This window comes from Rhinopithecus roxellana, chromosome 16 (assembly GCF_007565055.1).
Source record: "Rhinopithecus roxellana isolate Shanxi Qingling chromosome 16, ASM756505v1, whole genome shotgun sequence".
In the NCBI taxonomy this organism is placed as follows: Eukaryota; Metazoa; Chordata; class Mammalia; order Primates; family Cercopithecidae; genus Rhinopithecus; species Rhinopithecus roxellana.
The window spans coordinates 95378840-95400452 of NC_044564.1; the positions used below are offsets into that span (position 1 = coordinate 95378840).

General features: G+C 52.9%; 1 protein-coding gene across 13 annotated transcripts in view; it reads left to right on the forward strand.

The window, feature by feature from the left end:
- DAB2IP (DAB2 interacting protein) overlaps positions 1 to 21613 on the forward strand; it is a 186799-nt gene that overhangs the window by 124887 nt on the left and 40299 nt on the right. Inside the window, exon 1 of one of the 13 annotated variants that reach the window (XM_030919966.1) lies at positions 14250 to 14420. The exons of 9 other annotated variants lie outside the window; for them this stretch is intronic. The gene's annotated coding sequence lies outside the window, so the exon portion shown is untranslated. Of the gene's footprint in view, positions 1 to 14249; positions 14421 to 19463; positions 19601 to 20315; positions 20399 to 21613 lie in introns of those variants that run through there. 3 more of the 13 variants (XM_010355372.2, XM_010355377.2, XM_010355378.2) reach the window with 3 other exon arrangements.

The following is a 21613-nucleotide window of genomic DNA, read 5'->3' on the forward strand; positions in this document are numbered from 1 at the left end:
GGCAACAAGCAGGCTGGCTGGCTGAGGGCTTCGAGTGCACACAGGGCTCCCCCAAGGGACCCTCGGGATTGAGTTATTTTTGTTCTTGCTCACCTGTGCCTGGCCCTGGGGACAGAGACAGGAATCAGCTGCAGTCCCTGCCTCCCTGGAGGAGCTCCCAGTCAGGGGTGGGAGAGGTGCCTGCCACCCGTGATGAGATTGTCTCTACCTACGGTTCTCCCTGCTGCTCAGAACAGGGGACAGCCAGGAGCCAGGTCCAGGGAGGAGTGTGGCCTGGGCTCAGGGGAGCCCTGGAGGAAGTGGGTTGTAAGCTAAGATTGAGAGGAAGTCTCCCCACCCTGGTTTCACCTGATGGGGCTTGCGGCACCTCCTGCTCAGCAAGCAAGGAACTGGGTGGGAAAGAACTGACACCTGTGCAATGCAGACACTTGGAGCTGTTGTTTCATTTAGAGTACAGTGTTTTCTCCATAGAGGCCCTGTGTGGATGAAGACACAGAGCTGGTTGAAGATTGGGCCCGGGGGCAGGGCGGAGAGGAGGGCGCATGGTGAAGATTTGTCTGCTTAGGCTGGGGAGCCCACTGGAGGTGGGGCACTGGCTTAAGGCACCTTGGCCCTGCCCATTGCGGCTGGGGGACCTTGATCAAGGTACTTCATCATCAGTCAAATGGGGCAGGGAGCCCTGCCCACTTCCCAGGGCTTCTCTGTGGGTCTGCCTGACAGTCTTTCCGCCTTGGGAGCAGCAGAGCCTGGGCCCATGTTGGGGATGATGAGGATGTTGATGGTAACGAGGATAGTGGCAGGGACAACACGGGGGATTGTTTACTGAGGATTCCCTTGTGCTGGTGCTTGAGATGACACACCCTCGCTGTGTGCTGTGTGTCCTGCCGTCACGGCTCCTCACTGGACCCTGCACTAAGCCCTAGACTTGTCTCTCCATATTCACCCTTGCTCCCCTTTCAGTCCGTTCTCTGCCCAGGACTCACTTGTTATGACTCAGGTTCCTTCCTGTGGACCCTGAGTGGGCAGCACCTGACTGCCTTTCCAGTTGCACTTCCCCCACCCCTCCCCATTCCCTGCCCCAGGAGAGCTCCAGCACACATCTGTGGCCTTGTTCCCTCTTCCTGTCTTCCTGGAACATTCTTTGTCCAGATACCTGTGTGGCTTGCTCCCCCACTTCATTCAAGTGTTAATCCAACCACCCGATCAAACACAGCCCCCTCCCACCCTCCAGTCTGGACCCAGCTCTGCATTTGTCCCCAGCTCTTGAATTCATTTGATGTTATTACATACATCGTATACTTTTCCCACACTAGACTGCATGCCACATGCGAATAGAACATTTATGTCTTGTACCCTGATGTGTCTCTGGCGCCTAGAATAGGGCCTGACAGAAAGTTGGTAAATGAACAAACATTTAATTGTACCCCATAATGTGGACACATTGCCGTCTACATTTTACAGATGGGGAAACTAGGCTCAGAGAAGAGGTGGATTTACTAGCCCAAGGTCATACAGCTGCAGTAGGACAGAACCAAGATTTTAACCCAGTGTCTGTGGCTTCTGAACCCTGTCTCAGCCAGTAGACGGTCCCACCATCCCAGAATCTAGGATGGACAAGAATGGGAGGGGGCCCAAAAAGGTGGGTAGGATTTTACCCTGGGGGTTGAGGGGTGAGGCCAAGGAGGGGGTGAACCATGGGGGTCTGAGAGGGCGAGGGGCAGGTCGGGGACTTCAGTGAGGGTCAGGACAGGGAACCCTTGCAAGACAGTCTCTGAGGAGAGCACCCCCCAGCACCAGCCACTCCCAAAGACCAGCTGCCTCCAGGCTTCTTGTGCTGGCTCTGGTTCCTGGCACGATTTCTGTTTCCCAGAGGAGCTCAGGCCTGGCCCAGCTTCCCAGGGTGGAGAAACACATGGTGAGTGAGTATGTGTGTGTGCATGTGTGTGTGTGTGTGTGTGTGTGTGTGTCCAGCCTTGCTGTTTGCGTTACCATCACGTCTTCTTAATCAGCCTATTTCTGGGAGCGATGACTTCATCTCCTGTGATTCTCGACACAGCCATTGTCAGGCATCCATGGAAAGATTGGGCCTGGCAGTGTCCATATTCCCCTAACGAGCCAGGTTAGGAGAGCCAGTTGGCGGGTCCTGGTCTGACCTGGCTCAGGTGCTTATGGTCAGGTCTGTCTCCAGGAGACTCCACTGCCCAGGGTCACCCTTAGATTTGGCCTCTTTGACCCTGGGGTACCCAATGCAGCAGATTCCAGCCATTGTTTCCTGTGTGCTTCCTCTGTGTATGCTCTGCTGTGGGCAGGGGACAGGGGGCAGGGGACAGTCACACCAATCCCTGCTCTCAGGGGCTCCTGCTGGCTGAGAATGCAAATGGGTCAACAGACCTCACCTTAGAGGGTCTGTGCTTGAACAGAGAAGGGAGTGAGTACTCCACCAGGGCTCAAGGAAGGCACCACTGAGTTGGTTGCGCCACAGGGTGAGGGCGAAGGTTCCCTTGAGGGAGGGAAAGGGTTGTGGGCACGCCAGATAGTTGGGTATCACTGGGCGCGGGCATGGGGCAGCTGTGTGTTGGGCCTGGAGAGTGCAAAGAATAGAGGGGAAGGTAGCAGGAAGGCAGCAGGGTGTGGACTTGATCCTGAAGGTAGCTGGGAAGGAGTTTAAGAAGAGATGGGACCTAGATAGATCAGTGATTTTAGAAGCAAGTCCTTGGCCGTGTGTAAGGGTAGATATGGAAGGGTATGACATTGGGAAATATATACAGTATTTGATTTCTTGACACACAACTCCTGAAATCCTTAGATTCTCTAAAGTGACGTCTACTTATATGCTAATGAGTTGACTGATAGCTGGCAGCCCCTAGGTGGCTTCAGAAAGGGGTCACAGAAAAGACCAAGGCAGGATTGAAGGGTTGGAACTTTCAGCCCACCCCATAGCCCCTGGGGCAGGGAGAGAGGCTGAAGGGTAAGTTAGTCGCCAATGGCCAGTGCTTTAATCAATCATGCCTATGAAGTGAAGATTTATAAAAACCCAAAAGAACAAGACTTGGGGAGCTTTCAGATAGCTGAATGCTTGGGGGTTTCTGGAGGGTGCCTAGGGAGGGCTTGGAAGCTCCAGGCCCCTGCCCACATACCTCTACCTGTGCATCTTTTCATCTGTATCCCTTTATAATAAACTGGCAAACAGAAGTAAATGTTTCCCTGAGTTCTGTGAGCTGTTGCAACAAATTGATCAAACCCAAAGAGAGGGTTATGGGAAACCCAGTTTACAGCCAGTCGGTAGGAAGCACTGGTAAACCAATGCGGGGCTTGCAATTGGCATCTGAAGGATGGGGGGATAGTCTTGGGGACTGAGTCCTCAACCTGTGGATCCGGTACTATCTCCAGGTAGATGGTGTCAGAACGGAACAAAATTAGAAGACATCTGGCTGGTGTCTGCTGCCCAACTGATCGCCTGCTTGGTGTGTGGGGACCACCCCTCCCACCCGCACCACATCTGATGTTGGAAGTGTTCTGCTTTGTGAGAGTATAAAAGGAGAGAGGAGAAACTTAGTTGGGTTTTTTCTACAGAACGTGTCTGAGACGGGAGGAAGAAGCTGGCGACTGAGGGCTCAGCCCTGTATTCCCCTTTATCTTCAAGGGGAAGGATCTCTTTCCCCACCCTACTCCCTCATACTGTACTTCAGGAACTGGTGCCAAGGCCAGCCGAGCTCAACCAACTGCTAGGAGCCCAGGTCCCCACCCTGGAAAGCTGGTGGGCTGGGGACAGGAGGTGGAGAGGAGTAGGGATGTGGGGTGGTCTCAAAAATATTTTGCTGCACTTACTGCGGGCTTATGTATAGCTTTGCCTGGAGGCAGGGGGACAGTTGAATGAGTGCCAGCAGGATAAAGCGCTCTAAGGGGTGATAACTTGTGTCCTGCTCTTGGCCTGGATGCTCATTACCCCCTCACCTCCATTCCCCATCTGGGGATCCCTTGGGCCCCACCTTGGAGCAGAGACACTGATGTAACAGTTGAGGCTCCTGAGCTGCTCTGGCTGCGGTGCATCTGCTTCCCCAGCATTGTGGCCTCCAGCAGGTGACTTGCTCTGTCATGAATTTTAGTTTCCCTCTCTGTCTGATGGAGACAAAAAGTGTAACCATTTCCTAGGATACTTGTGAGGATTAACATGTGTTTTAAGAGGGAAGCTTAGAAGAGTGCCTACACATAGAGGTGCCAGCATGCCTTAGCATGGCAGTGGGGGTGTGGCAAGGGTGAGGGCAACTGTCTTCACCATAATTGCCAAGGCTCCCTTAGGATTCAGAAAGCCAGGGATCAGGGGAGTGAGGAGGTGTGATGGGGGGCCCAGCAGAAGAGCTTGATTGGTGGAGCAAGAAAGAGACTGGGCCCTCCTCTCCACCACTTTATGACTTCATCTTTCTGGGCCCAAAGAAATGACGAGAAAAGGAATGTTGGGTGCCCCCATTGCAGGGGCAGGTGAGGAGCTAATGTATCTGTTAACACTTGTGTATTTCCTTTTCCCTCACAGCCGAGAATCAGCTGCTTGCCTCTCTCTTGGGCGGGCATCCAGCTGGGAAATGCTTTGAAGGGAGCCTTCCCAAGCTGAGGGTAGCCAGGCTCTCCCACCTCCATCTCCTTCTCCCACACAGGGCTCTCTGCCTTCTCCCTTGTCCCTGAGCCACCACCCATCATCCTTTGCATGCTTTAACTGTTCCAGCTGCTCAGTGTTGTCTTTTTTTTTTTATAAGAAAACAGTCCAGTTCAGCAAACATTTCATAAGCACCTGTTGTCTGCCTGGGTCTTTTTTGGGCTCAGGGCATACAGGGGATGGTTAAAGTATCAACCCAACTATCACTGGGGAGAATATTAGGGAATTGTTTTGAAAGATCTGAGTGCAAAAGCAGCGATCCCAGGGCGCGAGGCCCTGGGTTCTAGGCCCTTGTTCTCCTTTCTTCCCGTGGGACCGTGGACAAGTTACGGTACTTCTCTGAATCTCAGTTTCTTCAACTCAAAACCCAGGTCAGTCTGTTGATGCCCCTGGTTCTAAGAGGCATGCTGTGATAAGTTTTGGAGTAACTTACCCTGTGGGCTCATCAGTTAGAGAGGTCTCTGCAAACTCCAGTTTCAGGCCATAGTGAGAACAGCAGACCCCAGAGGGAGGAGTCTGGTCCAAGTTTGAGTCCCATTCCACTGCAACTTGCTAGTTGTGTGAATTTGGGCCTGTTCCTTAACTCAAAGACTGGGTTTCCTCAGATGTGAGGTAGGCATTGTGATATGCCTGTCAATAGGGAACTCACGGGTCATATTAATGTTACTGAGATCCTCTTAGATACAGGGCCTGCTCCATGCCAAGAACACATCCCCAACCCTCCAGAGCTCCTTGTATCAGAGAGGGGCATTAGTGCCCAACTTCAGAGGAGCCAGTGAGGGTGGGGAGGACTGCAGCTGGCCCAGGAGCTCTAGAATGACTCCGGATGGGCTGGGAAGGGGCTCCTTGATTTCAACATGCACTAGTGTGGAATTCTATCTTGCTTTATGAAGAAAATGTTTGCTAATGATATTGATAGTGTAAATGAGATTTGGGGAGGGGGGACAGCCAGGGGAAAGGGTTATTTAAACACACTTCAAAGAACACCCTATTCCAGTATTTAAGCAGCATCATTTGCATATGTAATAATTGTGCTAATTATAGGTGGCCTCATCTGTTAACGACAAGTTTGCCTGGTTGCGTTACATTATTGTAATCACCCAATCATAATTCTCTGGCATGCTTTTCACTAAAGATAACAACAATAGTAACAGGGCCTGTCATTTTTTAGTCCTTTGCTCTGTGCCAGGCTTCCTCCCAGGTACTTGACAGTCATCAGCTCATTTAATCTTCACAACACCTCTGTATCCCAAAGATTCTTATCTCTTGTGTACAGAGGATGAAACTGAAGTACAGAGAGGTTAGGTAACCTTCCTGGGCTCACACAGCCAAGAGCCAAGGAGGAAATGCCAGCTCACAGGCTCTTTCCACCGGGTGGCACTACTTCTCTGGGGACACTTGACATGTGTTCTCACCCTTTATCTCTAAGTCTTCTGTTTCTCATTTGGTCCTCTCAGAAATCCCCATTTTGCTGAAGAGGAAGCTGAGACCCTAGGAGAGAATTTGGGGCTGGGCAGGAGGTGAGCCCAGGTCCCCTTAACTTTTGGGACAAAACCAGCCCCAGCATACCCACCTTCCTTCCTGCAGTAAGGGATGGGGGGGCAGCAGCCCCTCCATGTTCTCCTCTGAAGTTTTGAAGGAGTCCAGCCTTGAGGAGGAGGGTGCCCCTCACCTCTGCTATCAAGTGGGGTAGGCCTGGCCTCTCCATCAAAGAAATTATAAGTCAGTAAACAGGTGGGAGGACTCTAGCACGTCATTAATTGCTTTACATACGTTGTCATTACATCAGAGGTAGTATATGGATGGCTGGTGGCCAGATGTATCCCACAGACAGGTTTCATTTGACCCGATGGGGTAGAAAGGTTTTATTGTTTTGTTGGTTTAAAATCAGTTACCAATACTAAAACATTTACCTTAAATATTCACCTGAAAATCTAGATTTCTGGCTTCTTTTAAAACAGATGTGGCCTTAGAGGCCTACATTCCTATAGAGCAAAGAATTGGTTTCTTCAGTTCACCTCAGACTCCTTTTCTCCCTGGAAGCCTCCTCTCAGCAACCCTGGGAGGTGTGTGGGTGTGTGTGGGGTTGTAGTGTTCCTCTTCTACAGATAAGGAGCCTGGGGCCCAGAGGAGACCGGCTGGGCCACTCCAAAAAGCTGTTGGTAAGGTCAGGACTTGAACCTCCATCCTCATCTCCACCCTGTGTGGTTCTCACTCCACCTTGCTGCCTCCCAGCCATGTCAAACCCCCACGGGCCGCCAAGGAAAGAAAGAAACTTTTCACAGGCCTAATGACTCAAAAATAAACAACAGTAAGCCTGAAGAACTGTTCCTATCTCCCTCCTCTCCCTTTCCAGCCTTCCCAAGGCCGGAGGGGACATGGGAAACCTATTCATTTAAACTCAATTATTTTCTCGAAGACAGAATGGAACTGAATTGGGTCAGCGGCTATATTTGCTGTGCTCAGCTGTTTTCCTGAAACAGCATCACCCACCGGGTCTGTTGCTGGGCCTTGCACTGCTAGGCTCACCAATTATAGCTCCATATTGGTAGCCATTCCTTGGCAAGCTTGGCTTAGGAAGAGAGGAGCCAGTGAATGGAACCTATCACCCTCTCCTTTTTCACCCAACAGGCTGCAGGAGCAGGGTCCCTGGGCCAGTGTAGGTCCAGGCTGTGGTCACCACCTCCCGGGACCTAGGCTTCAGGTATTAGACATTTAATGTCCAACACCCGTCTGTAGGGGAGGTACGTCTGCAGCAGAGTTTCTGCAGATGAGGAAACCAAGGCTTAGAGAAATGAAGTGCTTGTTGGAGAGGCAGACCTTAGAGTCAAACACAGTTGCCTTTCTAGCTGTGTGACTGGGAGCAAAGACCTGACTGCCTTGCTCCTCTGATCCCACCTGTGTAAAGGAGGCATAATTTGACATAACTCACAGGGCCGGGCTGTCCGGTTGTAGATGGGTTGCAGTGTATATGCCAGCAGCCTGCCCAGGGTTAACCCTCCTGGCAATGAGAAGTGTGCACCATGTGCCAGGCACAGAAGTTGGTGGGGACACAGATCTCTGAAGAACGATATGCTTGGACATCCTCCTCTCCAGATACCTTTCCTGATTCCCTGCTCCCAAACTGGAAATGCTCCTGCAGTCTCTCTAGGCCCCGTATTGGGCCAGGCCCTGCCCTGGACACATTTCACCATATCTTCTGGGCCCACAGCCTGTTATATATGTTTTTTGTTTGGTCTTAATATTTGTGTACCTTCCCTTCTCTACTAAACTACCAGTTTCCTGAGGACAGACCTTGTTCACCTGTTTGGTTCCTGGTGACACTCCCTTCCCAGCTGGGTGGCCTTGTACTGGTTGTTTAATCCTGGTGCGCATGTTTTCACATCTGTAAAATGGGAACATTGATCTCTCCGTCTGGCACATGTCATGGCGAGGAGATTAATACCACACGTGGCAGCATTGTGCCAGATGGCTGTACGGAATGGAGTCTAGAGAAACATTGGGAGGAAACCAAAGCAGAGGCTGCCCCTCTGCCATCCTTGAAGTAGGGAATATCTAAGGGAGTGGGGCATAGTGGTTATAAATGCTGTCTTGTTATAGAATTGCTGTCTGGTTACATGGGGAAGTGGGAACAGAGTGGTGGCCAATGGGCCTCCCCTCGTCTTCTCCAGCTTCTTGCTGCAGAGGGCTGGACTTGCCCCAAGAATGGACTGTTCTGGCTTCACAGTAATCTCAGATTGCTGGGGCTGGGGCTGGTTGGAACCTACCCACAACCACTGACCTCCAGGCACCCGGGTTGCAGTACCTGGGATTAGATCTCTTCTTTTGGCAGCCATGGGGTCTGGGTGTACAGCAGGATCTCCCTGCATTACCCCACAATATTATTGCTGGCCTCAGGATTGGGGAGTGTTTAGGGAGACTTGAGTTCCCTGACCTTTCAGGAAGCATGCATGTGAACATAGGTATTGGACCTAGTGTAGACATGGTGTGGTGATGGCTGGGCCCTACTCTGGTGGGGTGGGAGCAGGACTTGGGGACTAAGCAGCAAATGACCTAGCCACAGACACAGAAATGGCTCTGGTGGGAGCCCAGCTAGTGGCACTGGACTCTCTGGGGGCCAGGGCTGAGGGCACCGCCTAGGTTGATCCCGGCATCTTGTACAGCAGAACCAGCAGTCACAGGCTCATAAACTGTAACCGTCCTCTTTCCGTTGCCTCTTGGTAGCATTCAACCCCTGGCACACTGTGCTGGGTGTTGCCTAGCACTTGGCACTGTGACAACCAAGAAAGAAAAATGCTGACCGGCCTGCGGTGGCTCAAGCCTGTAATCCCAGCACTTTGGGAGGCCGAGACGGGCGGATCACGAGGTCAGGAGATCGAGACCAGCCTGGCTAACACGGTGAAACCCCGTCTCTACTAAAAAAAAAAAAAAAAAAAATACAAAAAACTAGCTGGGCGAGGTAGCGGGCGCCTGTAGTCCCAGCTACTCGGGAGGCTGAGGCAGGAGAATGGCGTAAACCTGGGAGGCGGAGCTTGCAGTGAGCTGAAATCCGGCCACTGCACTCCTGCCTGGGCCACAGAGCGAGACTCCGTCTCAAAAAAAAAAAAAAAGAAAAAATAAAAGAAAAATGCTGACCATGTCTCACTACTTGTTCGAGTAAATTTACTCTATATTTTTTAGAGACGTCACATGGGTTAGAACTTACTCCCACTGAATGTTTTGATGGAAACATTACATTTTTGGAGTGAACATGTGTCAACATCACTGTGGGGAAAAGGTTCCAGGATTCTCTGCCAGCCGAAGTCATCGCATAAGACACTGGTTGGGGGCCTGGCAGGTGGAGATGATGTGACCGGGCTGGTAGTGGGGCAGAGGTAGCCAGACGGCGGAGTCCAGCTGGCTGGTCTGGAGGGAGAAGGGGGTCTGAGCTAGGGGAACTGAATAGGTGGTGAGGAGGAAGGGAGTGGGGAGGCTGTGGGCTGACGATGTAAATTCACCACCCACACAGCTCAAAACTAGGTGAGTGGGGAGCTTGAGGAGCAGGAACAGCAGAGGCTCTGAAGTGTTGAACACTGGTAACTCAGACCCGAGGGACAGTCTGGGGCCAGATTGTTGAGGGTCCTAGAATCCCAGCTCCCACCAGTAACTAGCACTGTGAGCTTGGGCAACTTTTCCAAGCTTTCTGTGCTTCTGCTTCATTTTTACTAAAAGGTAGCATGGATACCCACAGCTTATGGCTCTTTGGAGAATTAAAGGAGATAATGTCTGTAAAACACATAGCAGGTGCCAGGACACATTTGCTATTTGTTGGTGATGATAAAGCCACACAAGTATAGATGTGCTCACATAAATTAACAGCTGGTATACTGAAACTACTTCCTGAGTTGGCCCTCAATCTAATACCAAGTTTGTTTTCTCACGTTCAGCTAAGTACAACTGGTCCCTTCAGAAGCCCTTGTGGTCTCTTGTACTTTGTGGTACAACTGTGGTCTCTTCAAAAGCCCTTGTTCATGAACAGCCAGGCCCTGGGCTGACTTTGCTACAGGGCGGGCATCCCTCTCTGGCCTTGTACCTGTTTTTGTCCTACAGACGGATCCTGAGGCAGTTGATGGGTTTTAGCAGCACCCTCCTTTAGAAAGAGCCTCTGTCGTCTGCTCAGCCTCTAGAAAGAAGAGATGTTTCCTCTCCCAGGATTTATACATCTCTCCCCACGGGATGTACAGGTGTTGCCTGGAGGTATTCCTTGACAGTCGTGGACCAAACTCTTGTCACTCAAAGAAATGGAAAGCTTTTTGAGGGGGAAGGGCCCCAGACTTCCCCAGAGAGCCTAGCACAGTTGCTGAGGACATCTTCAGATCTGAAAGAAGATAAGATAGGAGCATCCTGAGCTCTTTGGAGAAGACTGCCTGCAGTGTGTGTTTCTCCATCACTCATGTATGGAGTCCCCTAGGCCCTGAGAACCAGAGATGAACAGACCCCAAGGAAGGCCTGGCAGGGTAGGCAGCAGTAGCCAGGAGAGGGGAGTCAGACCAGGAATTCAGGCAGAGAGAGGGAGAGATTGTGCACTTTCCTGTGCCTGGGGCCACTGGGAAGGCTTCCCTCAGGTGGGGGCAGTTGAGCTGGGCCTTGAAAGGTGAATGAAAATTAGAAATGGGGGCAGGAGGAGAACCTCGTGGAAGCAAGGGTGTGACTGTGAGAAAGGCAGGGCATGCACGCGGAAGGGTAAAAAAGGAGGCAGGCCTTGTGACTATTCCCTGTGATAAGGATCATGTATAAAGGTGAGGAGTGTGCAGGGACAGGTAGGACCTACTGATGGGCGAGGCCCAAGGCTCTGGGCTTCTTCTTTGGCCGCAGGAGATGCTGAAACCAGGAGTGACTGGATCAGGGCAGCCTCTGAAATTCCCCCAACTACACATGGCCAGGAATGGTCACTGTGTACTCTGTACTTTTATGTGTTACTAAAGATGTTGCTGAAAGGAGCCTGCAAGCGGTTATGCAGACCTCTGAGCAGGGACTAGGAAGGAGGGCACAGAGAAAGTGACAGCAGACGGCTAATGAGGGTAGGAGACCCACTGGAGATGGACATATGCTGACCCTCAGATGCAGGCTCATTTCTTGTTAGCGCGTGACTTCTTCCTGTGAGAGCTGTCATGCAGAGGCAAAGGCCCTGTTATAGGGCCCTGTTTTCTTATAACAAGATATTATAACAGTGTGGATGAATCATCAGGGGATGGCTTCTTGCCTGAGGGAAATCTAGGAGGGCTTCCAGGAGAAAGGAGTATTCAGATTAAGGAGGGAAACAAGAGGGGACTAGTAAAAGGTGCAAAAACAGTTGTCTAGGCGTGAGGCACACTTTCAGATGTAGTTGGGTGAACTTGAGCAAATGACTTAGCTATTCCAGACTTGATTTCATCTATAAAGTGGTCGCAGTATCTGCCTTGCCTGTTTGTTGCCATGATTATGAAATCAGTGGGAGCAGACCTGGCTTGTAGCCAGCACCCTGGAGGGAGGTGATGCTCAGAGGATACAGTCTGCTTTCGCCTTCCTTGTTGGCTTGGCTGCTCTGGAGCCAAAGTGGGCTTCTCTGGCCGCAGGACCTCTCTGAGACTCTATCTTCACCTTTCCCCTGCTAGGAAATTTTATTAAGACACTGGATAAACAGATGACAGCTCTGAGGGAAAACTCAGAAGGAAGGGGACAGGACACACTCTAAGTGCTCTTCTGGCTGGGAGCCTTTTAGGCAGTAGGGGGAGCTGGATAGCTCTTTGGGCTTTGGAGGTGTGGCCTGATGCAAATGTGGGCAGACAGGTGGTGTTGGATCCCCTGGCCTGTGTGCACAGCAGAGCTGAGCCTGGAGCCTAGGGCCCAGTAGGGGATGGAATGAGTCAGGGACCTTTCAGGCTGGGGGCTGCTGCTGGGGTCACAGTAAAACCTCTTCACCAGTCCTGCAGTAACCCCAGACGGTACCCTGCCTGCCTATACACAGTAGGTGCCTGACACAGCCTGCAGCTTAGTAGGAGCTCAGTAGTTGTTTGCTGAAACACCGGAGCAGGCTGCAACTGCCAAGGACTGACCTGGGGTCTGTGATGCCTTAGGGTGGAGGATGGGAGGAGCTGGGCAGGACCTAGGTAGGACTCCAGGGGGTGGCTCTTGTTCTTCCACTGGCTTCTGTTCATATTTACATCAGGAGGCTGTGCAGCCTCGGGTTCCTGGCCTCAGCTGGATTGGCATCTCTAGCTGGTGGCTGTAAGGGAAGGAGGTGTGACGGTATGATACCCTGCATGTGGTAGAGACTCAGTAAGTGGATACCATTGCAGTGGCTTCTCTAGTGGGGTGGGCAAAAGGGTGACCCCAGGCAAAAATACCTGGTTGGCTGGGTGTGCCCTTCCCCTAGGGGTTTTTGTTTCGGTGAGGGCCTGGTAAGTCACCCAAGGATGAATCTCCAGGCCAGCAGGGGGGGCAGGGGTTTGTCTGCCCACAGGCTTCTGGGCGCACTCAGGAACCTGGGCAGCTTACACAGCTCACTAGCCTGTCTCCTCCTTCGCTGCACTCGACCTTTCCCTTCTGTCCTGCTGGACTAGCCAGGTGCTTTCCAGAAGAGAAAACCCGGGACTGCTTCCTGGGAACCCAGTGCCCTTCCCATCTTAGGCTGTCTAGTCCCAAGTCGGGGTGGGGAGTCGGGTTAGGGGATCATGGTAGGCAAACCCCTGGCCTTGTCTGGACCTCAGTTGTGTTCACTTGTTAAAATGTTTGAATGGAAATGTGGGGAAGGGAGAGTCTTTGCCTTGGTTGGGTCTCTGGGCTGTGCTGGTCTAAGCCCAACGAATCCAGGGTAGGGCCAGCGGGACCGAACTGGGATGCGCCACGGGAGCCAGGCCGCGGGCGAGTGAGGGACTGGCAGGGCCGGTGGGGACCCAGACTCTCACGAAGGTGGGGAAGGGGTTGCAAGGCAGAGGGCCCCGAACCCGCGCACCGGGGCCTGTGCGTCCGTCCCCCGCTCCCCGCGTGCCCGATGCGCAGCGGTGGGTCGCTAGCAGGAAGTTCCTGCAGCTGGGGGCAGTTGGCCGCCGAATGTCACCTGCTGCTGGGCCTCGAAAGGGCTGGGCCTGCTGCTGTGGGGTGGGTGGGTGGGCGGCCCGGGCTGGGGCTGGGGCCGGGGCCGGCCGCTTCCAGGCTGGACAGGGTTTGGGGCGTGGCGCAGCCCGACATTAGTCCGGATTGCTCTGCGAGCGGTGCTCGGGTGAGGTTACCTTGGCGCGCCCCCAAATATTTTGGTTCCCCTGCTCCTGCCTTCCACTGCTCTGGCTGACCTGGCTCAGACCAGCTTGAAAAATGCATTCATTCAGTACATGTGTAGAGTGCCTACTTTGTGCCAGGCTCTGGTTTGAGGTGTGCTGGGCTTATCTTGGCGTGCAGGTCCCTGTTCTCGTGGACTGCACATTTTCATGGTGGGTAAAAGAAACAAACAAGATGGCTTAAGGGTAGTTCTGTGGAGAAAATGAAGCAGGGTGGTAACTTGGGAGATGGTAGTTGCCCCTTTAGCTGAGAGATCAGGGAAGGCCTCTTCCTGGGACGGGACTTTGGGTCTGAGACCAAAAGGAGGAACCAGCCTTGCCCACGGAATGGCAAATACAAAGGCCCAGAGGCGGGGCTTGGGGCAGGAGATGACCTTGGGTGGAGTCAGCATTTTAGGGGAGGAGCCTGTCGGGACGGCTCCTCCCTCTTTCCTGACCCAGAGCTCTGTGCTCAGGCCTGCACCCTGCCCAGAGGCCCTTGGAAGGAGACTTGCGGTGGCTGGAAGCCATAGTTTGCTTTCAGGAGTATTTCTCGTCTTCTTGGACCTGGAGGTTGTGCCGTGTGGTTACCTGTATGGAAGACTGTGATTTTCCACTTGTTTCCTGAAGGACACGGAAACCTTTAGATGTTGTTATCACTGTGTTTGTTTAAGTCATTTTTGAAATTTCACAGGTTCAGCACGTGCCTTTCGGGAAGGGCAAGCCCTCCTAGGCTCACCTCTTAGATGCCGGCCGGGCCGAGAGTCCTCCTAATCTGTCCAGAAGAGGTGCCTGGGTGAGCACCACCCTTGGGAATGGGCCTCTGTGGCCTTGGACTTCTTAGTGACAACTTCGGCAAGATCCTGGGCCGGGCCTGGAGGGCCTGCTCACTGGAGACCTGGCCATCTTTGGAAGCCAGATCTGGCTCCAGAGCCTCAGGGGTTGCAAGTGCCCAGAACCAGGTCAGCAGAGAGGCCTGCGCTCCCACCACAAAGGTCTGTTTGAAGTTCTGTGGGAGGGAGGACAGACACCACAAGGAAACTTCCTCCCCAGTGGGTGGGTCTCCAGCCAGGTATGGGGTCAGACAGGCTTTGGATGGGAGTGGGTTGGGCTGGAGGTTGAGGAGCTGTTTCTCCAACAAGGGCTGGTCCCAGAACTGAGTCCTCAGTGGACAGGGCTTGTTGGTGTGCTGTGAAAGTGCAAGGCTTGGGGGACTGAATGGGGGACTCCCTCGGACATGGGAGGAAGAGTGAAGGTGGGGACTGGGATTGCTAAACTGGCTCCTCCAGGGAAGCAAGCCCTGCCCTCCTGGAGCTTCCAGCCTTTAGGTGGGGAGGTTGGCTGGGGAGAAGCTTTAGGGCGCAGCTCAGAGAAGGCCAAGCAGGCAAGGTTGTGGGGCACCTGAAAGGTGGGCATCCAGCAGCCTGGCTGTTGATCTAGGCTCAGGGAACCAGCATTTGGTTAGGTGGGCTGTGAGGAATGGGCCTTGACCCTAGGCTGCGGGGCTAATGAGGGCCTTTAGCCAGAAGTTCCCAGCACAGGTGAGGGGAAAACTGCCGGTGCCGCTGTGCCCTCGCACTCTCCCAGCCCTGCCTCTCCAAGACAGATTTAACAATCCACGTCTGTCTCTCTCTCTCGCTGTTAGTATTGCAGGAGAGAAGCTTTACTTCTAAAACTTTTATTGATCCAGACACTAATAAAAAGTAAAGGTTTTTTTTGCTTCTTTTCTGCTAGAGCAAAGAATATCAGAGCCCTAAAACACAAATTTGTTTTCCTCCTCCCTAGATCTGGGAGGGAGGTGTGGGTTGGCCTTGTTCAGATCTAGCCTCTTCAAGAAGCCTCCCTAACTTCTCAGGCCTGCAGTCATCCACCTGTTCCCTAGCAGTTAAACGAAACTGCCACCTGTGCCTCTGTCTGACCCCAGAAGGCTGGGGTGTCACAGAAGCTTTCCTTCCCACCTGAGGCCCCCAGGGGTAGGGAGAGACGCCATGGGAGGCATTCAAGACCTGGCTCTTGATTTCATGTATGTCTCTCAGGGTTTGGGGTTTGGTTCTTTGGCTGCCCTGGTCTTTGCTTTTGCATCTTGATTTCATCAGGACTTACTGAGCTCTTGCACCGTGTCAGACCCTCTCTTAAGACACAGAAATACAACACATAGAGCTTGGCTACACATAGCTTACCTTGTGACAGGAGAGGCAGATAATAAGTAAGCAGAGAAAAAAAGTGATTCCCGATCGAGTGAAGTTCCCCTACTGAAATGTGAGTCAGGGATTTCTGTCTGCTTTGTTCAGCACCTGTCTTCCCAGTGCCTACATAGTGCTTGGCACATCGTTTGCACTTAAATAGCTGCATGAGCAAGATGCTATGAAGGAAACAAGCCAAGTGTTCCACCGGGGAGTAACGGTGGCAGGGCAGGACCTGTGTAGATGGAGCAGCCAGGGAAGGATTGAGTTGCAGAAGATGCCAGAAGCCTGCCAATTTGCTGTTTGAGTGTGCTGGAGCAAGAACTCCTAGCCTAGGGAGCAGTAAGTACAGCCCTTAAGCAGGAAACAGAGACTTTGGTGTGTGTGGTGGGGGGCGTTGGGTGTTGCTGGATGAGGGCAGAGAGTAGGTAGGTCATGATTGCCAACGGCTTTCACCTGGGGAGCAGTTCACATTTATTCAGTGCAGTGGGGAATAACTGAAGGCTTTTAAGGTGAGGAGTTCAGTAATCTGATATGCATTTCTGAAGGGTCCCTCTGACCGCTGGTAGGGGTAAGGGTAGGGGGAAGCTCAGTGGTTTGGGAGGCTGCCTGGACAACAGGCTGCCTGGGGAAGATGGAGAGGAGTAAACAGGGATGTGGGATTTCAGAGGAGGTAGCAGGAGGATTTGTGTTGGATTGGATTCTGAAGGCCAGGGAAAGGAAGGGCTCCTGGCTTTGCTACTGAGGCTCCACGCTGGACATTTCAGATGTGAAGTTCCGTGAGATGTCCCGGAGGCGCTGTCAGGCCGGCATGGAGACGCATGGGTCCGGAGCTCAGAGGAGGGGAGGGCTGGGAATACACTTTGGAGTCATGAGCATGCTGAAGGTATTTAGAGCTATGGGAGTGGATACAATCACCAAAGGAAAGTGTTGTGCTAAGGAAGAGTGTCTCTGAAACAGGCCTGAGGAGCTCCAGCACCCAGAGGAAAGGAGGTGAGGTGCTAGCAGCCTGTGAGAACAGAGGAAACCTGGAGCACGGTGGCCTGGGTTCAGGGGATAGTAAGGCACAGAAACTGGTTAACTTTGGCAACATGAAGGCCTTTGGTGTCCTCAAGGAGACCCAGTGGGGTCGGAACAGACAGGTGTGTTGAGTAGGAAAAGGAGTTGAGAAGGTGGCGGGGGCAGCAGTGAGCAGAGAAGTGCGTGAGGACCCAGCCAGCCCAGGCTGCTGAGGAGGGGAGGGTCAGGGAGGGGCCTGAGTATTCTCTGTCCACGGCGTGGGTTTACCACCAGCTGACCCAGGGGATCTCAGCCTGGAGATTCTGATTCAGGAGCGCCGATAGGCCCCCCCACAGTGATCTTTCCCAGCTCCCTAAGCCCTCTCCACCTACTCTGGAAAGCTCACTGACTGTGCCGTGTCACTTTTTTGGACTTAACACTGAGTCTGTTGACCCTGGTTCCCCCCGTCAATCCCTTTCCTTACCCCAGTCTCTGTGGGTCCACGCAGAGTATCCTGGAGCCTGCTTTACCTCAAGTATCTTTCCCAGAGCAGAGCTAGACTTCCTTTACACCAAGGGCATTTCTCTGGAAGGCTCCTTTATGTGTTTGGCTTCTGGAGAAGTTTGAGATTTTTTTCACAATATTTTGGTGGCCAGGAACGCTAACCCTCACCCCCAGCCACCCTGCCCAGGACTTTGCTGGCTCTGGGGAGGGTTTAGAATGCATCGGCTTGAGGGTGCAAGGTTGGCACACATAGCTGGAGATAACCTAATGTCTGCTGGACCCTTGGTGGGTTTTAGTGTCTGTTGAACGAATGGCACTGAGATATTTGAGTTTTGGGTTCCCAATTGCTTTGTTAAATGCTTTTCCTGGTTAACCAGTGTTTTTACATCTGTTATCTGCAGGGAATAGTGTATTACCTCATTTTATACATGAGGAAACTGAGACTCAGGAAAGTAAAAGGACTTGTCCAGCGTTCCACAGTTGCTAAATGACACGACCAGAATTGCAGCCTGGGCCTGCTAAACCCCCAAATCGGGCCTCTTCTTACTGACTAATCCTGGGGGTGAGGTATACCGTAAGCGGGGAGGTTAAGGCACCCAGGTCTCCTATTGCCTCTCGGGAATAGTGGTCAGATGTTCTGCCAGGGCTCCAAGGCGTTCCTCCTGCCTCCCACCCACCTGTTTCCTCTGATGCTGGACACCCACTCCTCTCCCCACATGCACACCGGATGCATTCGGCTCCAGGAAGATAGGATGAGCCTTGAACCTTGTCAAGTCTTGGGGATGCTTTCGGCAAAACCTCTAGCTTCTGTGGAGGCTGTTTCTGCAGCAGGCATGTAGGGTGGCCCTATGGCTGATGCAGAACTCCCCATAGGTAAGGTGAGCTCAGCAGGATCACATGCCATGACCACATCTGAGCAGTGGAAGACAAACCCAGAGAGGTCTGGAGACGGGGCCCCACTGGAGAGGTGAAGCCTTATGCTTATGCTACCTCCTGACAGCCTGTGTGGCTTTGGGTTCTCGCTTCCCTCTTGCTCTGCCCCTCCTACCCAGCAGACTTGCTTAAGCTGGGCCTGGGCAGCCGAGGCAGGCTGTTTTCAGGCCTCAAAGGATTTGGGCCATAGCCCAGCCTTTCTCAGTGTTTCTCGCCTTCTGTCCTTGTCTTCTTGTGGGACGGAGCAGGGATCTGGGAGGTAGCAGATGGGGGGCGGGGGGGGTCCTGCCTGGAAATCACTGAGGGTCAGAAACAGGCTGAGAGAAAGAAATGATTTGGCCACAGTTACTGCCCAAGAGGCTAGTTTCCTATTTGTGTCTCCAGCTATCCTGGGGCTGCTTCCTTCACCCCAGCTGAAAGCAGGCCTTTGTTACCCGCTCACTCTCAGCCAGGCTTTGTTCTGTATCCTCTCAGCAATCCTATGAGGTAAATGCTATTATGTCCATTTTCCAGAGGAGGAAACTGAGAGAAGCCCAGAGAGGTGACTTAACCTGTCCAAGACCACACAGGTTACAAGTGGCAGAGTCCAGGTTTGAACACAGCCTGGCTTCAGAGCTCATCTTCTTTACCATCAGGCTGCACGTCCTGAAACTTATTTGACTTCCAGGCATCATAGAAACAGAGTGAGGGCGCTACATCTTTGAATGACTCGGCCCCTGTGGAGTTGGGCCTAAAGAAGCCTCCTGGCCTTGGCTTTTCTGACCGAAGATAGCCACACTGGGCAGGGCATGGTGGCTCACACCTTTAATCCCAGCACTTTGGGGGAGGCCAAGGTGGGTGGATCACCTGAGGTCAGGAGTTTGAAACCAGCCTGACCAACATGGTGATCAGTCTCTACTAAAAAAAATAAAAAATTAGCCAGGTGTGGTGGCCCATGCCTGTAATCCCAGCTACTTGGGAGGCTGAGGCAGGAGAATCACCTGAACCCGGGAGGCAGAGGTTGCAGTGAGCTGAGATTGCATGGTTGCACTCCAGCCTGGGCAACAAGTGTGAAACTCCGTCTCAAAAAAAGAAGATAGCCACACACAACTTACTGTGGGCCCAGCCACTCCAGGTGCCAGAATGGCCCACGCTTCTCTGAGGGCACCACAGACCAGGTGCTGAGACCCAGACAGTCAAGTCTCTCTTCCCTTCCTCTCCCCAGCCCACTTCTATTCCAGTGACTAGGCAGGCCCTGCCCACCCTTGCCCCAGGAGAAGCCCCACTCCTGTGAACAGTGGAAGGGCCTCACCCAGCTTGCCTGAGTCCTGGGCTTGGAAGGACGGTTGCCCCCATCTGCCTTGGTTCCCTGCACTTGCCTTTTCTTCCCTGCATCCTCCCTCTGACTCCCCGCTTTTCTCTGCTTTCACCTTCCCCTAGTGTTCCTCTCCTTTTGTGTTGTGTCAGAAGCCATGATTTCCAGTCTTCTCATCTGGAAGATGGAGGAAAAGATAGACCCGACCTCACAGGGTTCTGAGGCTCAAACTGAAAGCCTGGTGGTGGGGCACCTGTGACAGGTGAGACTCCTCATCTCGCCCCCTTCTTTCTTCCTCATGAAGGAGAGACACTGGAGGATGTGGAGCAGCTGGGGCCTGTGGTCCAGGTGGGAGGGAGCAGTCAGGGCCTCGTGGAAGGAGCAGGTGGGAGGAATACTCTGGCTATGATGGACCTCACGGGGTGTGGCCCAGCATTGCCACTGACTTGCGTGAAGTCCTGGCGAGCTGGGGAGTCCCTACACCCTCAGCTTCCTCATCTGAAAGATAGGGCAATGGTAATGCCTGTCTGTGGAGTGGTGAGGAATAAGTGAGACTGGGCCATAAAGCACCCAGTGCTGTGCCCAGCACATAGTGCCCAAAGAGGGCCACTATCCCATCTCTTATTCTTGAGGTTTAGCTTCCTTGTTTTGTTTTTGAGTTCTTTGGGACCTTCGTGGAATTTGAATTTTTTCTATTGTTTATTGTGTCTAAAATCTTCCTCAGAAGCCGAGGGCCTCTAACCTGATCATGAGTTTTGGAATTTTTTTTTTTTTTTTTTTTTTTTCTGCTTTCCTGTTTCCTGTACAGGAAAAGGGGACCTGTACCTTTAAGACCCCAGCAGGCCCAAGTAGGACACTGGCCCTTTAAAAGCACATTACAGAGAGTTGGAACATAGCCTTTGTTGAACTAGCCATGATTAGTCCCAGCGGACAGGGCTGGAGTGGCGTGTCTGGGAGCAGGGCGGGGCTGGGCTGGCCGGGGCCAGCCAGGAGCAGCGGACAGTGGGAAGGCTCACCCGGCCACTCAGCTTCCCGAGCCTGGTGGCCGTGCTGAGGAATGGTGAGTGGTTTGAGTGGAGCTTAGAACTAGGGAGGCTGGGAAAGCCAGGAGGGAGGCAGTCTCAGGGCCTAGGGAGACCTGAATGAGCTGGGTGGCAGCAGACACCCTCAGTGAGCGACTGTCACAGGAGCTGGTCCCAGGAGGGTCTCCGGAGCACCCTGGGATGCCATCTCTCCCCCTCTACGCAGACATCCACTGCCGGCCCAGAATGTAGAAGTGGTTAGGGTGGCCCTGCGAAAAAGCGGTACACCAAGAAGAGCACTGTTGCTGTTTTTAGTTTTTAAAATGAGAGGAAGCCCAGTATGAGTCGCTTCGTCCGCCAGGCGCGGTGGCCCCTATGGTGTGCTCCGTTGAGAACCGGGAAATGCCAGGGACTGCTGACAAGTTTTCTGAGCTGAGGAGCTTGGCCTTTGCTCTGAGTGGCCGAACCCTTGGCTGGCTGGGTGGGGCTGCACTGGGGCTTGGGGGCCATGGTATCTCCGCCCCAGCTCCTCAGCAGAACTTTCTTTTTTCTTCTCCCTTCCTGCTTCCACTCCCTAGTCCATGGGGCCCAGGCCTGCTGGGTGGGGTGGAGGCGGGTGGGAGACTGGGAAGACTGTGTCTGGGCCAGGAGTGTGTTTTGGCTCTGCTTGAATATTTGAAACAGTTGTCATAAACGCCAGATCACTTTGGTGTGGTAGCGTCTTTACTGGGCAAGTACCCATTTCTGGAAAAGTCAAGGAAAGGACTGGGCTTGTTACAGCCAAGTCTTAGTGCAGGTTGGTCTGAACCACCTTTATTACCACAGCTGGGGGCATATGAGACTGCCTGCCAGTAGGTGTCCTCACTGTTTTACAGACGGCCACCCAGGAGGTGACAAAGGCAGGGCTCAGTACATTTCTGGTGACCCAGGGTTCTTGTAGTTCCTTAAAAGTTGGTGCATTTGGTCATAGGATTTTTGTAGGTTTGGTGAAAACCTGAGGCATTGATGGGCAGTGAAGAGAATTTGGAGTTAGAGCCCAAGTGCCAGGTGTCCTGCTCCTCCCTTGTGCCTGTGAATCATGACCTTAGGCAAGCTGCTTGACCTCTCTGAGCCTCTGCTTCAGAGCAGAGGGTGTGTGCATAGGCGCAAACCCTGGAGGGAGTTGTCAGTTCTGGGGGAGGCTTCGTGGAGGTGGTGGCCTTTGAGCTGGGCATAGGCTGCTGGAGTGCAACCCCTTGAGCAGAGGCATGCAG